At 45.8% G+C, this 19,435-nt stretch overlaps 1 long non-coding RNA gene across 5 annotated transcripts in view; it reads right to left on the reverse strand.

Moving 5' to 3' along the window:
- Positions 1-19,435, reverse strand: part of LOC139829156 (uncharacterized) — a 295,027-nt gene that overhangs the window by 198,051 nt on the left and 77,541 nt on the right. Inside the window, exon 1 of one of the 5 annotated variants that reach the window (XR_011741509.1) lies at positions 13,778-13,932. The exons of the other annotated variants lie outside the window; for them this stretch is intronic. This is a non-coding gene — a long non-coding RNA (uncharacterized lncRNA). Of the gene's footprint in view, positions 1-13,777; positions 13,933-19,435 lie in introns of those variants that run through there. 5 annotated transcript variants of the gene reach the window in all.

Raw genomic sequence — 19,435 nt, forward strand, 5'->3', positions numbered from 1 at the left:
ATGAGCCCCGGGCAGCAAGGAGTTTCGCTTCAGCCCCTCTATGACTTGGGCACTCGGAGGAGCTGCAGAGACTGCCCAAAACGCCCCGGTCTGGGTCACAGCTTCAGCCTCCACACAGCACTCACACTCACGTGTGTGCTGGAGTCTCTGGCTTCTGCTTCTCAACATGGCTCCAATAAATTAAACAAAAAACCACCTTAATTTCCCATTCTCTTGAGAAAGATAAGACCCTGAAAGCTAAATAAATCATTGGAAAAAGCCATGTAAGTGTTTTGCTACTTGCAACCAGGAATTGCTTTCTTTGGCAAAATCTTAAATGAAGCATTTCCCACCTGAAATATTTCACAAGAATTTTATAAAATATCTTGCCTGAATAACACACATAGCATCTTAAATACACACATAGCACACATTTACAAGGATGTGCATCATTTTCACCACAGATCAAGATGCGAAACGTGCACAAACCCCCGACACAGCCCGGCCGCTCCAGTGTTGGATCAAAGCAATAACCCTCGGATTTGTTTTCACGCAGCTCCTGTGCCCAGAGGGAGGATCCAGATGTGTCTCTCTCAGGGCTTATTTTGCTTTATTTAGACTTATTTCAGAAAATGGGAGATTTGTCACAACAATTTGTACTTCAAACTTTAGGAACAGGAACATGCAGAACTTGTTTCCTAATCTAATTTCTAACAGAAATTGTATATCAGAGCCATTAAATTTAATATTAAAGAATCTGAGCATGCACCCCCTAGTCCTTTCCATTGCACAGCCAAATAATAAAGAGTGCTAAGTATACATGCTATTAACTGTTTGACCGCTGAGATTCAGAGTCACAGTGTTAACTGCAAAATAATTAAAAGAATGCAAATACTATATGGAAAGTCATGAACTTCCACTGCCCCAGAAGTTCAGCAGATCCTCCTGCACCAGCAGATGTATTAGGAATGTATTAGATGTGTTGGAAATAAGTCCATGAGAAGTGATATAATACAGCCTGATTCCCAGTGCCTCATTTTAGGTCAAACAGAGCAACTTTCCATTCTGGCTTCCAGTGGAGGTGCTCACATGGTCTATCTCCCACCTCACAAAATACAATACATTAAAACCGGGGTGGGAAGAGGGTGCAAATATTATTTCTTCTGAGATCTCTGCCCTTAGAAAACAGCTAAAATTGGCCTATCGTTTCAAAGGTAAGGGGTTGAAAAGGAAAAGGAAGACAAGCAGGTACAGAGAGAGAACCTTCATAAACCAGGGCTAAAATACTTACTTCAAAATACAAGCCTTTTCAAATCTATCACATACATATGAGAAGAAACTGTTCGTTTATGTAAGTTCTATGAAGGCCATTGGCCGGATCTCCGCAGGGCGGGCGGGAGCTCTGTGTGTCCGGGCTGCCTGGCAGCCCTTCCTGTCCCCTTTGGACGGTCCAGGCTCCGCTGCGGCTCACAGCGCCGACGGCCCCGGGCGGAGCAGCTGAGCCTGGAGCCCCATCTGCCTTGGCAGGTGTTGCTGCAATGTCTCCCCCCTGCAGTTACTGAAATAGCCTTGTGTCCTGGTTTGGTTAAAAACAAGTTTCTCTTTCAGTGAATTTGCCTGTCAGCTAAAGCTTCATATCAGCTGCGTTTTCCTGGAGAACCAGATCCATGTTTTGGTGAACATAGCAATGGAATGTGAGGTTATTGATAAGCACGGGTGGACACCTGGGGAGAGGGGCAACGAGAAACTGGTGACCAAAAACTGACCAACTGTGTGTAACATTCTATTCACGTGAATACTTCATATAAAAGTGGGAGATCACGAGGATCTCGTCCCTTTTGCTTATGGCGACATTAGGAGAGGACCTTGCGAGTCGTCCCTGCGAACTGAGGCCAGTGACAGACTGAATCCAGCTCCGGTTGGCTGCAGAGTCCAGTCCAGGACTTCGGGTGCCGGCTCTGCAGTTGCTGGGACTTTCAGGATTGGTTTTGTATATTTTGTATTATTTTCTCTATTTTATCAGTAGCATCAGTAAAACATTGTTAATTTTCCCAACTCTCTTCTCTCTGCCCTTCTTTCCCTCCCGATCGCCTGTGCTGAGTGGGAAGGGGGGAGGGGGGGGCTGGAGAGGGGAGGAGGAGGGGGGAGGAGGTGAACAACACATCTGCCGGGGTTTATTGTCACCCCGCAATCTAAACCCTCAACACCTTGAAACCAGAACTAAGTGATCTGAGTATGGTGACAGCTGCCTTTCCTCATTGGACCTTCAATAATCCTGAGAAATGCCACCTGCTGTATTCATATGAGCATACAAGATTTAGACAGCAATGTTTTAAATATCAATGATATCAAATGATGGGATTTCAATCCTCACACGGGAGATGCTCCACTCCCTTCAGCATCTTGGTGGCTGCGCTGGACTCTCTCCAGCAGTTCCCTGTCCTTCTGGAACTGAGGGGCCACAACTGGACACAATATTCCAGGTGTGGTCTCCCCAGCGCAGAGCAGAGGGGCAGGAGAACCTCTCTGACCTACTGACCACCCCCTTCTAACCCACCCCAGGTACCATTGGCCTTCCTGGCCACAAGGGCTCAGTGCTGGCTCATGGTCACCCTGCTGTCCCCAGGACCCCCAGGTCCCTTTCCCCTACACTGCTCTCTAATAGGTCATTCCCCAACTTACACTGGAACCTGGGGTTGTTCCTGCCCACATTCAAGACTCTACACTTGCCCTTGTTCTATTTCATTAAATGTTTCCCTGCCCAGCTCTCCAGCCTGTCCAGGTCTCTGGAGGCAGCACAGCTTCCAGTGTCAGCCACTCCTCCCAGCTTGGTGTCCCCAGCAAACTTGCTGACAGTCACTCTATTCCCTCGTCCAAGTCTTTCACCCACCCACATCTCTTTATATCACAGGGAAATGAAAACTATTACATGATATTTTTTTCAGCTACATTTAGAGGAATTTTTCACCTTTCTACTCCTTTTTTTCATACTCTCTGCCAAGGACAAGTTGAGAAGGTTAGTGCAGTAGATTTTAAACAAGGCAGAAATTAATTAGCCAGTCCCTAATAAACTACCCATTTACTTCTGCTTTTTCAGTGGGCAGAGCATCAGCGACAGGAGTTTCTCACTCTCCGTTCAGCAATAACTGCAACAACAGACAAGCTCAGAACAAAACTACAGCCCCAAACTGGGAACACCCAATACTGTAGCCACAGACTAAGTGCAGACTAAATTCAAGCCACTTTATTTCCAAGAACAATTAAAAAATTGACGTTTCCCTCTTCAGTTACCCCGTGAAATTCAGGTGTGTGCATCACAACCAGCTGTAATTCCCTTCCTGTGATGTGATTCCCAAAGCCACTGACACAACACGTACGTTTTCACCAATGTCTTCACGATGGTTCCTACTGCAAAGAAGTGGTGGAGAAAAGGTTCTTCACTCGCTGAACCCAATTACTTAAGCAGCAGGAAATTAAAGAAGGAAAAGAAGTCTACTCAAGTTGAAACTGTAAAATGGCATTGTTATTAATCCATTTAGAGACACGCAGACCAGCTGAATGCGAAATCTCTGCGATGCCAGTCGCAAGTGAACAGTCAAACAGGCACAACGGCACGGAACAGCTGACATTTCACAGTTCCTGTTCCAGGAAATGAAGGGTAAACAAGCTTTCTCCTGTGTGTTTAGAATGGCTGATAATGTTTATTAAATTTGTGAAGAGTGACACCGCAAACAGGAGATCAAACCAGGGCTTTCAGATAGAGCAGCAGGAGCAATATGAACACTGGAGCACAGGCCCAGCGCTGGCAATAGCAGCTCTGAACACGAGCCGGGGCTGAAAAGCCGTTTGGAGAGCTCTCCTGCTTTTGACAACGTGTTCTCTGCTCTTCTCAAACCTTAATGCTTTGACATCTCTCATCGCTTGATTCCTTCTCAGCTGCCTTCAACACTTTTCAGCCATTCCCCCAGCTCCCAGCCTTTCACTGAGCTCTCCCCCAACACTGCTCTGTCTCTGCCCCCCAACACTGCTCTGTCTCTCCCCCCAACACTGCTCTGTCTCTGCCCCCCAACACTGCTCTGTCTCTGCCCCCCAACACTGCTCTGTCTCTCCCCCCAACACTGCTCTGTCTCTGCCCCCCAACACTGCTCTGTCTCTCCCCCCAACACCGCTCTGTCTCTGCCCCCCAACACTGCTCTGTCTCCCCCCAACACTGCTCTGTCTCTGCCCCCCAACACTGCTCTGTCTCTCCCCCCAACACCGCTCTGTCTCTGCCCCCCAACACTGCTCTGTCTCTCCCCCAACACTGCTCTGTCTCTGCCCCCCAACACTGCTCTGTCTCTGCCCCCCAACACTGCTCTGTCTCTCCCCCAACACTGCTCTGTCTCTCCCCCCAACACTGCTCTGTCTCTGCCCCCCAACACTGCTCTGTCTCTCCCCTCAACACTGCTCTGTCTCTCCCCCCAACACTGCTCTGTCTCTGCCCCCCAACACTGCTCTTTTCTGTCTCTACCACCTCCTCTGCAGCAGTTTTTCAGCTGTTTCCTTCCCTGCCACCACCGCTCACCCCGTTCAGCTCCTGTCTCTTTCTCAGCTGCCGTCTCTTGGTTCCCTTGGCTGTTTTCATTCTCCTTTCAACTCCCACAAGCTCTCTGAATTACTTCCCCTTACCTGCTCTGTTATCCTGTTTTATTCACTGCTTTCCTCTTTGTTACACCTACTTCTTCCTGCAGCATTTCACTCCATCACAGCAAGAGCATTCCCTTTGGATTCTGCACACACAATATTGTAATTAGACAATTATCTCTCCTTCCCGTCTCCAATCTTCTTTTTACCACTCTTCTCTTTTAACTATTTGCTGTGTGTATTTTCTTGAGACAAACAGATGTGATCAGAGAACAAATCATATAAGATGACCAAAAAAATAAAGTAAAATGAAAGAAGATGCTGGAGGAAGAAAAAACAAACCCTTAGTTTGAAAAAAAAGGTAGTGTTTTGTGCATTTTTTCATAGCATCGGTGAAAGAGAGGTCTGCAGCAGATGGCAAAAGACTATGTAAGGCAAACTTTCCACTAAGGACTGAAGAATAGAGATGTAATTTATGACAGATATTTATCAAACCTATTCTTAACAAGCAACAAAGGCAATTCTATAACCTCTGTCGTTGGCCTGCTACGGTGCCTTCCTGCTCTTACTCTCTCCTGAAAACGTACAATGTGACGGATTTGCCTGGATCCACAATGGCCTCGACTCCATAAATATTACAAGAAGTCCCACATGTGGCTTAAAAAAAAATATAGGATTTTTCAGAATGATCTTAAACACATTTTTAATCCACTGAGGATAAACTACCTTGGATTACTTTACATCCACACAGTATAGGAACATACAGGCAAAGGAGTTGTTTACTACTCCCTGCCCCATCAGTGCTTGTCGGCTTGTGCTGCTCTCCTGAGACCAATTGTCCCTGCACATCCTTTCCAGCACAGGCCCAGCAGCTCCACGCCGGCTCCTCACAAGCTGCCCTTTGCTCCTTACAGCTTTGGGTTAACTTTGCAGTGGCTGCAGAGTGACGTGACCCAGGGTGAAATTCCTCCCCTGGTTCTCCACGGGCACTGTGGCTGGGGTTTCCCAGGCAGAGCCGCTCCAGAGGCTCTGGTGATGCGGTACCTGGTGTGATGGCACCAGCAGCTGCTTCTCCCCACCCCGCCTGGGCACAGAGCCACAAGTGACCCAAAAGCCGCCCGTCCTGTCACCTCCTCTCTTCTGACCACATAAACCTGCTGCACTTCATCTTTCGTCACAGGTCTTTATTTCCAATTTGTTCTTCTTTGAAAGCTGTCAGCGTATTTGATGTCTCCATGTCAGACATCATCAGCATGATGTCCAAATCTGAGCAGTATTTCTGCCTCATTAGCTCCAAATAGCACAGATTAATTACCTCCTGTTTCTTACATACAAACCCCTCGCCAGCACATCCCGAAGCGAGCTGGGCTTTGTGGAACGAGCAGCTGGGATGTGGTGCAGCGGGTCCGTGGTCAGCCCGTGCCTGCACAATCCTGCCTTTGGGATCGGGACAGCGTCTCCAGGTCCTTCAAGACTGACTTGAGTTGTGAGTCGGTGACAACCAGTGACAGGACAAGGGGCAATGGGTACAAACTGAAACACAGGAGGTTCCACTGAAAGATGAGAAGAAACTTGTTCCTGGTGAGGGTGGCAGAGCCTGGCCCAGGCTGCCCAGGGAGGTTGTGGAGTCTCCTTCTGTGCAGACATTCAAACCCGCCTGGACACCTTCCTGTGGAACCTCAGCTGGGTGTTCCTGCTCCATGGGGGGATTGCACTGGATGAGCTTTCCAGGTCCCTTCCAGTCCCTGACATTCTGGGATTCTGTGATTCTTCCACAAGAGCTCTCTCCCAAATCCACCCTTGAAGTCTCCTCTCCATTCCCAAATCAATAACAAGCACAAACCCAAGGACAAGCTATTCTTACGGATTCATGGAAATTCTGTGTGTCATTTCATATCTTCATAGCCCTGAATCACTTTTCATCTTTTGTATTTCTCATTTCATCCCTAAATCAGGGAAATAGATCTTCAGTTTCAGGAAAACTTTTAATTTTAATACAGATTAAAATTTTTCCAAGGCAGCTCCGAGACATAAACTTCTTTTCCATGCTCACAGCCACATATACCAGAATCTTTGTGCAGGACCATAAAGAACTCAGAGTTTGCCAAACAACTTTATACACCAGTGTATGAACCCCAATAAGTAAGAAAGGACATGATACTTGATCAGCAGAAGCAACATGTTCAGTACACAGTTTTTTCAGTAAGTTGGATACAAATCTCCAGGCTTGGCCAGATGTGGACAGGAGCACAGGCAAAGCAAATGAAGGAACCAGCTAGCATCTGGATTCCAATGAACCAAGTAAGTTCACCACCCTCAATTTTCAGTTTCCAAAACTTCGTACTACGAAAAAGTCAGAGATATTCCCTGTGAAAGATACTCATTACAGCGTAAAGGTCAAAATAGAACGTACACCATTAAACGCACCTCCAGAAATGCAAGTTTTGTTGCATATATAACCTTCTCAAAAGTTTATAGGAGCCTCCAAAAGGATAAGTTTCACCAGCAATGCACTCTACTGCAGATCGAGAGCTGAACTCCATGCTGAGACTTTATCAAGGAAAAGCTTCTTGTTGCCTGATAGACAGAAGCATTTAGAGAAACTATTCATTGCCATGTTGTACAGAAATCATACCTGGGACTGGGATTAAATTAATCTGTGAACAAAGGAGAGGATCAAATCAGCTTATTTACAGATCTCACGTTGACTTACGCTATATCACATCCTATCCTTTGGCGTTAGTTTTGTAAAGTTCGTAACAAACTTGTGCAGCTCATAATAATAATTCAGAGAACTCTTCTGAAAAAGACTCCTAAAACCAGCTTACAACTTGGGCTACTCAACCTGAAGCACTTGCAGCAATGCATTTCCAGATGGGAGCCTAAGAAATGGAAATTTTCTTCTTCTAATCTCAATATTTCCCTCTAGAAATCAGAAAAAAAATTAATGGAGTAGCCAGTTCAACTAAAACATTTCATTTCAGCTCATCGAGGAGTCTACAAACACGTACTGTTATTCTTTACTATCCACCTAGAGCTCCATAGTCTCCCACTACTAATAAGAAATGTTCTAGATACAATTACCCAAAACTGGCTTCACAGAAATAAGGTACCCGTATCTAAACAAGCTGGCTGTGGTGGCAGAACAGAGCCCCGGTCACACCGTTCTCATTTGCTTGGGAATGTCCAAAGATTGTTTAGACAGATTGTAAATTTGTGGGGTGCCAGCACAGCACAAGAACCAAAACCTTTGCTTTTTTCTAATAAGCCAGTGCCTATTTGAGTGTTTTTCTCTGTCTAGCAGAGGCACATTTGGGAAAGCTGGTATCAGGAGACTACATGGGCTTAAACCTTTGAAATGCTTTGATTTTATTCTGCCGTGGATTTCAAGCTTCTCAATCAACATCACTGATGATACAACAAAAAAAACCCACCTTAAATTGTGACGTTAATTATCAGTAACAGTTTCAAAGACTGGCTGATGCACTTTTCATCACCACTGTCTGAACTGGGTGCAAAGTTTGGAGCTGGGTAACCAGGGGATATTCAAACCACACCAGCTCCAAGCCCCGTAAGTGCAGCGCTGCGCCAGTCTGAGCTCTGAAATCCACCCTGCACCGCTACACGAAAAGCAGAGACATGCGGTTCAGCTACAGAGCAATTTGAACCGACAGAAACAACCAACAGACAGCACCTGAGCCCTGCCAGTGCAAGGGAAGCCCTGGCAAAACACCTCCCAGCACCCTGAGCTCCTGCAGCAGCTCTGGAGCCCCCCGGCCAGGGCTGAGCACCAGCCTGGCTCTCGCTCTCCTTTCCCCAACTTTCTGAGGAAAAAGAACAATTCCTCTCTACAACAAACTGAGCAGAAGCTTCGACTTGGAGCCAGCAGAGCGGTCACAACCCCCCTCCGGCACCGCTGAAATGTTTCTCCTCCCACAGTGAATCGACAAGACCTTGACGGAGCCTCTTCATGCCGCAGTTACAAGTCTTCCCTTTTTCTCCACAAATTCTCCCAGCTATTATCTAAAATCATAAGGATAAGAAACTGAAATTGGGGTTTGCCTAGGAAAATATTTGATACCGATCCTGGGAAAGCCTTGCTTTAAAATTTAAAAATAGGGTTAGAGGAGAGCATCGGTGCAAGATGTGAGCGTGTGGGCAGAGGCCGGAGGGAGGACGGCGGCGCACACGGCAGCGCCAGCAGGACGGGTCACTGCAGCAGGTCACCTAAGACTGCAGACAATACAAACACATCAATGTTTTGATCAACTATCATATTATCAGTTAGCAACATTGCCTATGACCAAATGCGCATTCATCAAAATGTGAACAATAAAGGCAAATTAAAAATAATGCCAACTTCACCAATGATTTGTTTGAAGATTTAGTATGGTTATTACTTTGGCTTTTTGATACCCTATTACATGAAATGTGTTAGTGTTACTAATATGAATGTGATTACTTAGAATACTTTAATAAATATATTGAAAATGACGTATTTTGCAATATCTTTTCAAACTTTGTGACAAAAATGCCTCTTCGGAATTCTTTGTAACCTCCTTTTCAAGGACCATCTACATTCTTCATTTCTATTTAAGAATATAATATATTTCAAGTTATTCGACCTTATGAAACATCAACTCTACAGAAAAATAATGAACACAAAGTTTGGATACTTGGGATGTTCCCATCGTTCAGCTGTGGAAATGGCAAATTCTTGTTGCCAGGAAAAGAAAATACAATGAATAGATAACATATTCTTGCAAATACTTCAATCAGAGATTAGCACAGATTCAGTAATAAAAAGGAAGTAGCAATGAAAGATTTAATTCATCCAATGAAATAAAAATAGCTGTGTTGAGACTTTAAAAAGAAGTGCTAAAAAAAACTTGACTAGTTTTGACATACAAACTTAATTACACTCAGATTTTTTATATCCGTCTAAATGTGGATCCAAAGTCTATTTTTAAAGATCAATTCTTTTTCAGAATCAGGCAGATCCTGCCATCCTCCTGACAGCCCGGAGCCGCCGCGCTCCCCGAGCCACGCTGCTCCAACACCTTTTCTGACACAGCACACAAAGAATCCAACTGGAGACCACGCTCATTTTCCCTTCCCTCAGCACCCGACCCAAACGGGTACAACCGCCTCTGATCCGCAGAGACAACGCAGCCCAGCTGCTTTAATGCTTTTCATTTTCAACATAAGGTTGAGGTTCCAGTATAAGTTGGGGAATGAGCTATTAGAGAGCAGTGTAGGGGAAAGGGACCTGGGGGTCGTGGGGACAGCAGGGTGACCATGAGCCAGCACTGGGCCCTTGTGGCCAGGAAGCCAATGGTACCTGGGGTGGGTTAGAAGGGGGTGGTCAGTAGGTCAGAGAGGTTCTCCTGCCCCTCTGCTCTGCCCTGGGGAGACCACACCTGGAATATTGTGTCCAGTTGTGGCCCCTCAGTTCCAGAAGGACAGGGAACTGCTGGAGAGAGTCCAGCGCAGCCAACAAGATGCTGGAGGGAGTGGAGCATCTGCCGTGTGAGGAAAGGCTGAGGGAGCTGGGGCTCTGGAGCTGGAGAAGTGGAGACTGAGGGGGGACTCATTCCTGGGGATCAATATGGAAAGGGGCAGTGTCAGGAGGATGGAGCCAGGCTCTTCTGGGTGACAACCAGTGACAGGACAAGGGGCAATGGGTGCAAACTGGAACACAGGAGGTTCCACTGAAATTTGAGAAGAAACTTGTTCCTGGTGAGGGTGTCAGAGCCTGGCCCAGGCTGCCCAGGGAGGCTGTGGAGTCTCCTTCTGTGCAGACATTCAAACCCGCCTGGACACCTTCCTGTGGAACCTCAGCTGGGTGTTCCTGCTCCATGGGGGGACTGCACTGGATGAGCCTTCCAGGTCCCTTCCAGTCCCTGACACTCTGGGATTCTGTGTGATTCTGCGATATCAGGTATTTTCCTGAATAGTGACATCTAGAAGTGACAAAATACATAGACAAATAAAATGTGTATGCTCACATAAGCAATGATGTCTTTTGATATTCCTTTGCAAGCGAAAGTATAAATTAAGTTGTACTGATCCTTAGGTTTTCATGTCAGTCTTATTTTGTCCAAGACAGTGCTCATGACATTCCTTCTTTGCACAAAAAATACAGTCTAATTATTCACTTAAAAGCAGCTCTTTTAAGACATCTTTTCACTCTGAGGCTTAGAGAGATACAGTCAATGGCAAACACCAGAAAGGCATGAGAAGCACAAACACAGCTTTTTAAGACTGCAACTGTCTCCAGAAATGATTTGCACACAAACACCTCAGTACAAGTTCCGAAGACAACACATATTTCCTCTAAAAAAAGAACTTAGGCTGTGTTTAAAGGGTTCCAGGAGAGTCTTCTGCAGGTTACTAACGATGCGTCATCCCAGCCCGAGCTCTCCATCCCTTGGGCACAGGAGCCGGCGCTGAGGAACAGGCAGAGCCCCCAGCCCTGCGAGGGGACGAGGCTGCAAGGCCACGGGCAAGGATGAGGCGTCACCGAGCTCAGAGGGGACGCAGGAGGCGGCCGCAGCTATCGTGACAATCTACACCAAAACCACCCAACCCTTTGTACGACAGATGGTATTTTTGCTGGAATGCTCAAAAAAGCAGCCAAGGTGAATTCCAGTGAATTAATTTGTGTGTTCACTTCTATGAACTCTACAGCAAGAGGGTCAGAGTCATTCGTGATGTTTTTAAGTGTTTCCATGGATGCTACTCAAGTTGTACATTTCTCTTTCTCAAAGCTTAAATTCCCACAGCTTGCAAGAGCATGCGAGGTTCATGGAAAACAAACTTCACAGCCCGATCAGCACTAATGACTGTAACAACTAAGGTTGCGGGCGCAATTTCTCACACCCAATTTTCACTCAATACGCATTAAAAAGCCACTGTCACCTCTGAGCGACAGTGCAATGAACCATCACCAGGATTCAGAACAAATTTCACAACTCGGCAATCAAAAGACATTTGAATATTCTACTGAGCATCTCAGAGACTGCAAAAATGATGGTTTAGCATCCTCGGGCAAACATTCCAGCAGCAGTGGACAGGGCTGGATGATGTTAGGGAGCGCAGCGTGTGTGCTAAGGAATGCATGCTTCAAAAAACAAAAGCCACCCTGTTGCTGACTCAAACCAGACCGCGTCTCAACAAGAGCACTGCAAGTTTAGTATAAGCACCACTGTAGATACAATCCAGCATTGAATTTATAGCTCCAAATGTATTTGGAATTATTCACTAAAGGAAAGGACTGGTTCTTTAATGTTTGATCTGCTTGTTTGTCCATGATGGTATGGGAGGATGGAGGAGCTTGTAAGGCTGATTGTGTGCCAGTGCAGCCCTGAGCACAGTGCCACAGGCAGGGGGGCATCAGGGACACCAGCCATGGGGCTGGGGCAGCTGTGTGACCCCCGGTGACACCCAGCAGCAAGTCCAGTCCCTCTGCAGTGCCCGTCTCAAGCCAAGCCGGGGCAGCACAGGAACCAGCGCTGCCCTGCGCTGAGTCACAACCACAGCACCGGCTGGTCCAGGAAACCCAAGAGCAATCCACGGGTACAAGAGAATGGTGACTGCCACCAAGGCTCTTCCCCCAGGCTCTCCTTGTCGTTTTCACTGATACCGAATACATTTCTAACTCATCTTGTTTCATACAACAGTACATCACAACATTAAATGATTCATTTAACTGTAGGTAGTTTCTCAGGTGAAAACCCCAAATATAGTTTTAATTTCCACATATCTCTTTCTTCCATGTGTAATTTTTTGATAGTATTTTGGTACTCTATCCCTGGTTTATCACTGAGTCTCACGCCAAGCCTGCCAGCAGAGGGGCCCTTTACTGCCCAGATGCACCCCTCTCATAGCCAGGTCCAGTCCTGACTGTTTACACAGCAGCACATGTCAGTCTTAGTAACAACAGAATCATCCCATTAATGTCCCTAGTGCAGTGAACAAATCCAGATCAGAAAATGGAGCTGGCTACTACAGACAGTCCCCTGAAAGCTGCTTACCTTTATTTTTTCAATCAACATCAGCAAACAACTTCCAGGATATTGACACTTCCTTGCAATTTTCCACTTTTCCATGAATGCTTTTTAATTTTCCCTTTGTCATCACCGAAATAAGTTTACTTAGAGCAAATTTAATTCACAGCAAAGCGGTTTTTTGCAGGAGTTTACACACCACCCGGTTTCCCCACGGTGCCACGAGGCACCGCGGGTGTCCCCAGCAGAGCGACCAGGGGCTGCCCCCGGCCCATTCGGGGTTTGCACGGACACCTCCCGACAGCCAAGCAGCAGGGAGGCAGCACCCCATGCTGATTACTCAGCACCCGGCCTCCATGCTCTACAAGCACTCTGGGCTCCTGGGTGTTTTCACCATTCCAGGTTCCTGCTCCTTCACAGGACACAAGGGGAACCTGGCAGCTCAGGACCTTCTGCTGAAGTCTGCACAGACAACACCAGAAAAAGGAAAATCCTCTCTTCACCAGTACAGCAGGATGATGATAAATTCACAATTATTTTTAGATGAAGAAGATACACAAATATTTACAATTTGCTCGTAAAGAGGAACATCAATACAACTACTCAGGAATTGTTCTGCTGTGCTGGAACAGAGATGAACTTTTCTGCCTGGAACCACAGCCACTATAGCTTTCACCATGACAAAAATCATTACATAAGACATTTTTGGGAGGTTTCCAAAGTCCGTTCATTCCCCAGACTTCATAGCTCCTTAATCCCTTCACCAAATGTATGCCTTTAGCTGCAGGAGACAGCTGAACCAAGAGCTACATTGTGTCTTTAGTCTAGACAATTAATTAAACCGCCAAAAGTAATGCACACACAGCAGGAAACATTTTTCAGTTCCTTAATAAAAAATACATTAATATATTCAGAAATATTCAGTAAATTACAGCTACAACCAAGAGGGATATATTTAAAAGAAATTAGGTTTTCCATATTAAAAAAATCGTATGCCGCACACACACTGCTGAGGGCGCACGGCACTGAAACGTTACCGGTTTGGCCTCCCCCTCTTTACAAACCAGGCAGATGCCAGCACTGAGAATATTTCCCTCTGTTAAATGTGTGCAATGTCCCTTTATTTGAAGACTATGATTTTTTTGGTGGAAGCATCATGCACATACCGGAGTAGAAAATCTGGCACTCGGCTTTACATTTTCACCCTGGTTTTGTAGATTCAGCGAGGTACTGAGCATCTTCTGAATCTCCTTTGCAAATATGCTGTTAAATACACAATGATTCACCAGTTGCATATCAGGGACTTCAAAGCTTCTTTAAATTTAATCCTGTATCAATGAAATAATGAAGTTGCAACGTCAGACACCAGATTTCGACACACCATGAGAATTCAGTAACCCAATTAGAAACAAAGGGAGCAATTAACACGAGAAAGAAAAAGGAGGGTGTGGAAGAGGGAGAGAAGGAAGCAAAAGGCAAGAAGTTCCAGTCACTATGTGTGCCCCTCTAGACTGAATTTTTGTGTTATGTTTTAATAAAGCCACAGTTTAGATTGTCTACACACACGGCGTAGATCCAGCATATGCTATATAACCACATAAATGCATATGTGCTATGCATACAGCATGAGTCCTGCTACTCTAAGGACACTCCTGGGTCAATGGGCAATCCCACCCGCGCAGGGCAGAACATCGCCCGTCTCATCGCTCCTCAGACGGCTGAAGGAGACACTGCAGCCCCTGGAGTCTGATCTGAGTCTCTGCCGGCTCGGACAAGCTCATCTGGAGCTGTTTGGAGAAGAGGAGACTGAGGGGTGACCTCATTAACGTTTACAGGGTAAGTGTCAGGAGGATGGAGCCAGGCTCTTCTGGGTGACAACCAGTGACAGGACAAGGGGCAATGGGTGCAAACTGGAACACAGGAGGTTCCACTGAAAGATGAGAAGAAACTTGTTCCTGGTGAGGGTGGCAGAGCCTGGCGCAGGCTGCCCAGGGAGGCTGTGGAGTCTCCTTCTCTGCAGACATTCAAACCCGCCTGGACACCTTCCTGTGGAACCTCAGCTGGGTGTTCCTGCTCCATGGGGGATTGCACTGGATGAGCTTTCCAGGGCCCTTCCATCCCTGACACTCTGGGTTCTGTGACCGCACCGCTGCCCGCCGGGGTGCCCAGTCAGTGCGAGGAGTTCTGCACTGCTTTACAAACAACGGCTGTCAGTAGCGCAGCTGTACAAAATTAAATTGATCCCATCTCTTAGTGAGCAGTACACATGATTTATGTTGCAACATAAAGATTAAGCCTCTTTCTTGTTTAATTAGGATTTGTCTTGTGAAGTGATGGATAAACTTGTCAACTTACTGCTGTTGATTATACACTTGAAGGACTGGTTGGATAACTTTAATGTAATGCAATTAATTATATTTTGAAGGATGTGCACTGAGTCAGCCTGAAGTCTCGCTAGAGACTTCCCAAGGGCTGGCCCTTCCCTGCCCCAAGAGCCGGGCAGAGGGAAGCCCGGGGGTTTTTCACTCTTGGAAATCAAATGTGAAAGAACAAACAGCTACTTCAGAGCACTTCAGAATGTAACAGAGCCCCCTCTGAGTGAAACAACTTCTCTGGCACTTCTAGCCAGCCCCTACCTTATAGAAATGATTCATTACATTTAAGTGGCATGTTTTCTTATTTTGAGCATTCATTTCAAAACTTTAAAGATGCCTTGTCAGATCAGCCCTAGACACTACCTATTAAAATGTTACGTTACACTCGATGAAATATAATTATAGCACTTTTGACATCTTTATGTAGCACACATGTTTAAGTCGTATTTTCCTGAATTTATTTTTCTTTAATATAAGAATAAGTTCAAGTTATAAAGCTTTAAAGAAGCAATAATATGTCGAGCTAAAATATAATTTGAAAATTGCCTATACAAAACCACACTTAAATCTGTTTTTGTGGATCTCAGCCTAACTAAATACACTTCGGAATGGCTTCTCACCCCCAAACTAATGACATTGCTTCAAAACAAAGCAGAAAATATCACTAGTCTGTCTGCTTATGCAAACTGCCCAGCCATCGTAATTAATACCACAGAGCTGAGGCCCATCATTCCAGGAGATTATTTCCAGATTGATTGACAGACAGATAAATAACCTACAGTTCTAGAACCTTAAGAATTTGCTATAAGTTTAAGCTACAGAACAAAGTGACCGATCTCTCCATCAGCATCAGTCACAACAACACAACAAATATTTATAGCTGTGTAAGCGGACTTTCCAATAACACTCCAATGGGATACAGTTGAAGTTTACCGAAAGAACAGTCATTGTTATTTCCTTTCGTATCTACGTGTTCTTGGCAAACACAAGTAGTCACTGCACCACAACAACGATTACTGAAACCGAATAAAACATTGCATGTAAGTGTACATGTGTGCTCACAAATATCCTGTCACAAAAAACCACATTGAAGTTACGTTACTCTTAGTATACACATGCACTCAGGTATTGACGCCTTATTCCAGCACCTTCATTAACGCACAGCTTATCGCTGCCTCCATCCTTTCACGGATGGAACTACCAATGCAAAAAGGGTTGAGTGTCTCCTGGCTTGCCTGACGTAGCTTGGTGGCCTTTTCCACCAGAAGCACGGACAAACCCGGAGGTTTCTGTGAGGAAAGAGCTGAGGTAGCAGCACGGCCCGTCTGCGGGACAGAACAGGGCTCTGGGACAGGCAGGGCACGCGGTGGTGTCCCCAGGACCGGCCTCAGTGGTACCTGGACTCATGGCAGCACCGCCCAGCTCTCAGACCTGACAATCCCAGCATCGTAACAAAACACTTTGGGACTCAGATATTGGTGGCCAACCACCACTTCACAGCTTCTCTGCAAGATTAAACAGTCTTATCTCCTATGGAAAACAAAAGCTAATTAGTCATGCCAGTCTATATATAAAATGCGGCTTTCCCCACTCTGCTCTCTTCAATTTTGCCTTCTTGCAGTTGAACCTCCAGGGGTTTCCTCCTCATCCATTCTTTGCAAAGACAAGGCTGTTCCTTTTGCTATGGGGCTCCCTGGAGCCACCCGGGAAGTGGATTTGGTCTGTGATTTGCAGGAATTTCAGCATATCTTTATTGTACACTTCCTAGATACATATTGCAGTTAATGCCCCATGTAAATCTAGTCCTTGAGATTTCAGCTTGGCAGGCTTGAAAAAACACACAATCTTGTGCTATATTGAGGGGAGAGTGAAGGCAACTGGGTTTTTGTGCTGGGACACCAATTCCAACTCTGCGTACTGCATTCCGTCAGCTTCTGCTGAGGAAAAACACCTCTCTTCCAGCAAGTACTTCCAAATCTTCATCACAGCAGCTACTGTTTGTCACCCTAAATTAAAAGTTATACTTCTATTAACACTATAACACAGTTATAGTTGTGTTTATTTGCCCTAAAACACGTTTGTTGCGTTTTCTACGCTTTTTTTGGACAAGTGTGTTTCATTAGAAAGAGTATTTTGATGAGTTTGTTACTAAAAGTAAAGAAGTAAGCACACAGACCTAGAGCAAGGTAAATTACAAACACACAACTTCTGTCTTCAAGTAAATTAGAAAAAAATGGGAAATGAAAAAGCAATGAAAAGCGAAAGCAATGGGTGGGTAGGTGTCACTGCAGCTCAGGAGTTACTAGAGATGTTGAATTTCCCGCCCACGTGCACTAAGGCACGAGCCCTGCGGTCACAAGTGCTGGAAGCTGCTGCCGCTTGTGTTGCTGAAATACCCGATGGACAATATAACCAACTCCACCTGCAGCCCCCCCAGATAAATCAAGAGTGAACGTAAAGTTCTATACAAATAGTACCTCTAATCTCTTCTCTCCACTTGTTTTTTAAAGAGAAACTTTAACGAAGATATATAGGTATATGTCATTATTCCACTCCACCTTCACTCCCATGCATGCCTTACATTCCTGCCCTCAGCATCCTGCCTAGGTTGGTTTCCAATAACCGCTCCCAGTATCAAAGATTTGCTCTTCAAACAAGCAAATGAAAACCCACTACCAACAAGGAGCCCAGAAGCTCAGCGCATGCTTCAAAACAGAGCGCGGGAGGACACTGGCGCCAGCAAGAGCCTAAAAATGTACAAATCCAACCACAAAAATGGGAATTAGGATTCAAGACCAGAAATGCAAACGGTGAGTTGGTAGAAGTGCAGATCCTGGGGTAGAAGAAACTAAGGATCGTGAGGCAGTGAAGAAAGGGTTTGACAAGAGGTTTAGTGCTAGGGAAAACTAGAAGAGAAGGGGATCGGGGGTGCTGGAAAAGAGAATTTGACGGGAGGCACTGAACAGGTTAACTCTGATGTGCAGGGTGTGCTGTTGGGAACTGAAGATGATGTGTTTGAGGCTCAGGAATGGGTTGGAAAGGTCCGAGAACTCCCAAGGGGTCAGTAAGGGGAACACGAGCAGACTACCTGCAAAATCCTCGAGGCAGCAGGGACGGACAGATTGGGCACCCTCAGCACCCAGCACTCCCAGGCTGTCCCTATGGAAAGCCACTGCCATCATGTTTATTTTCACTAATTTAGCCCTTAAAGTTGGATGACAAGCAGGCAAAAAAAAACCCCATGGGCTGTACAGTCAGGAAATCCCAACACACAAACGTGTAAGTGTCCCCTGGGTGAACCGCAGCCCGGCTTCCTTACATTACCCCAATGCAGGCAAAGCAGCTGAACTGGTGACCACGGCAGCGTTACCCCGGAGCAGCAGCTGCCACGGCTCTTGTGAAGCTGCCGTGCCACTGCCTGTGCTCAGCTAACTACTCCCAAAAACATACAGGGAATTTGGAAACCTCTTGTAAGTAGTTATTATGTCTACGAAGATTGCGACATGGCTTCCAGTCCAGGTGAGCACACGCACACCTGGTTTGTTACTGTCTGTGTTTCAGCTCCCAACACAGGGTATTTTTGTTCAACTTGGCCTGGATTTCCAGTCTATAACACCAGCCTTGGCAGTCCCATCAGCACCCCTGTGCGTTTGGGGCCAACACGGAACATTTAAGCTCTTTCCTAAGGTCTGAACAATCAATCTGCCTTGTACAGGTTTTTCTTCCCCCTTACCTAAGGGTGGCAACATAGGCCACTCCTCACTTGAGCCCACAAGGTGTTTTCACTTCTCTTTCTACAAATGTGAGCTCTACAAAGGCAGCTGGGGACTTGTTTCAATATGCTTGTCTAAAAAGCGCAACTACAAGCAACAGAATCTCTCCAAAGTCTGTGTTCAATTTACACAACATGTACTCGTAACTGAAAAATCATCATTGCTCTCAGAATGCTTACTGGACTCTTTCTGGTGTTTTAGGATCCGTGCTTTTCACAGTGTTGGCACACAGACCGGACAATCTTTCTAAAGGCTTTACTGGAGGGTGGCGGCTTCACACAAAACCCACTGCTCCAGCTGCAAATGCTGCTGCAAAAAACCTGTGACAACCAGAAAAAGCAAAAGAGAGGAAACTCCTTGAAAACACAGGAATCCAGCTGTAGGGCTTGTAGTGTTTAACTCTGTTGCCATGGCCATCTTTTTGCACCAGTAAATCCAAGAATTTTATACCAGATTCATGGAGACCACCAGCCCTGCCAGCTTAAAGCCAGAGACAAAATCACCCCCTATCGCATTCAGGCCCAAGAGCCCAGGTAATAAAGAGGTGACAGATCACCACTTTTCTGCCCCATTAACTTCTGTTTAACTGCGTCCTGAAGTAATCTCTGAACATAAATTTAAAACTTCCATATATCGTGTCTTTTTATTATCAACATAGAAAACGCACACCAAGATA

The sequence above is a fragment of the Patagioenas fasciata genome, chromosome 15 (genome assembly GCF_037038585.1).
Source record: "Patagioenas fasciata isolate bPatFas1 chromosome 15, bPatFas1.hap1, whole genome shotgun sequence".
In the NCBI taxonomy this organism is placed as follows: Eukaryota; Metazoa; Chordata; class Aves; order Columbiformes; family Columbidae; genus Patagioenas; species Patagioenas fasciata.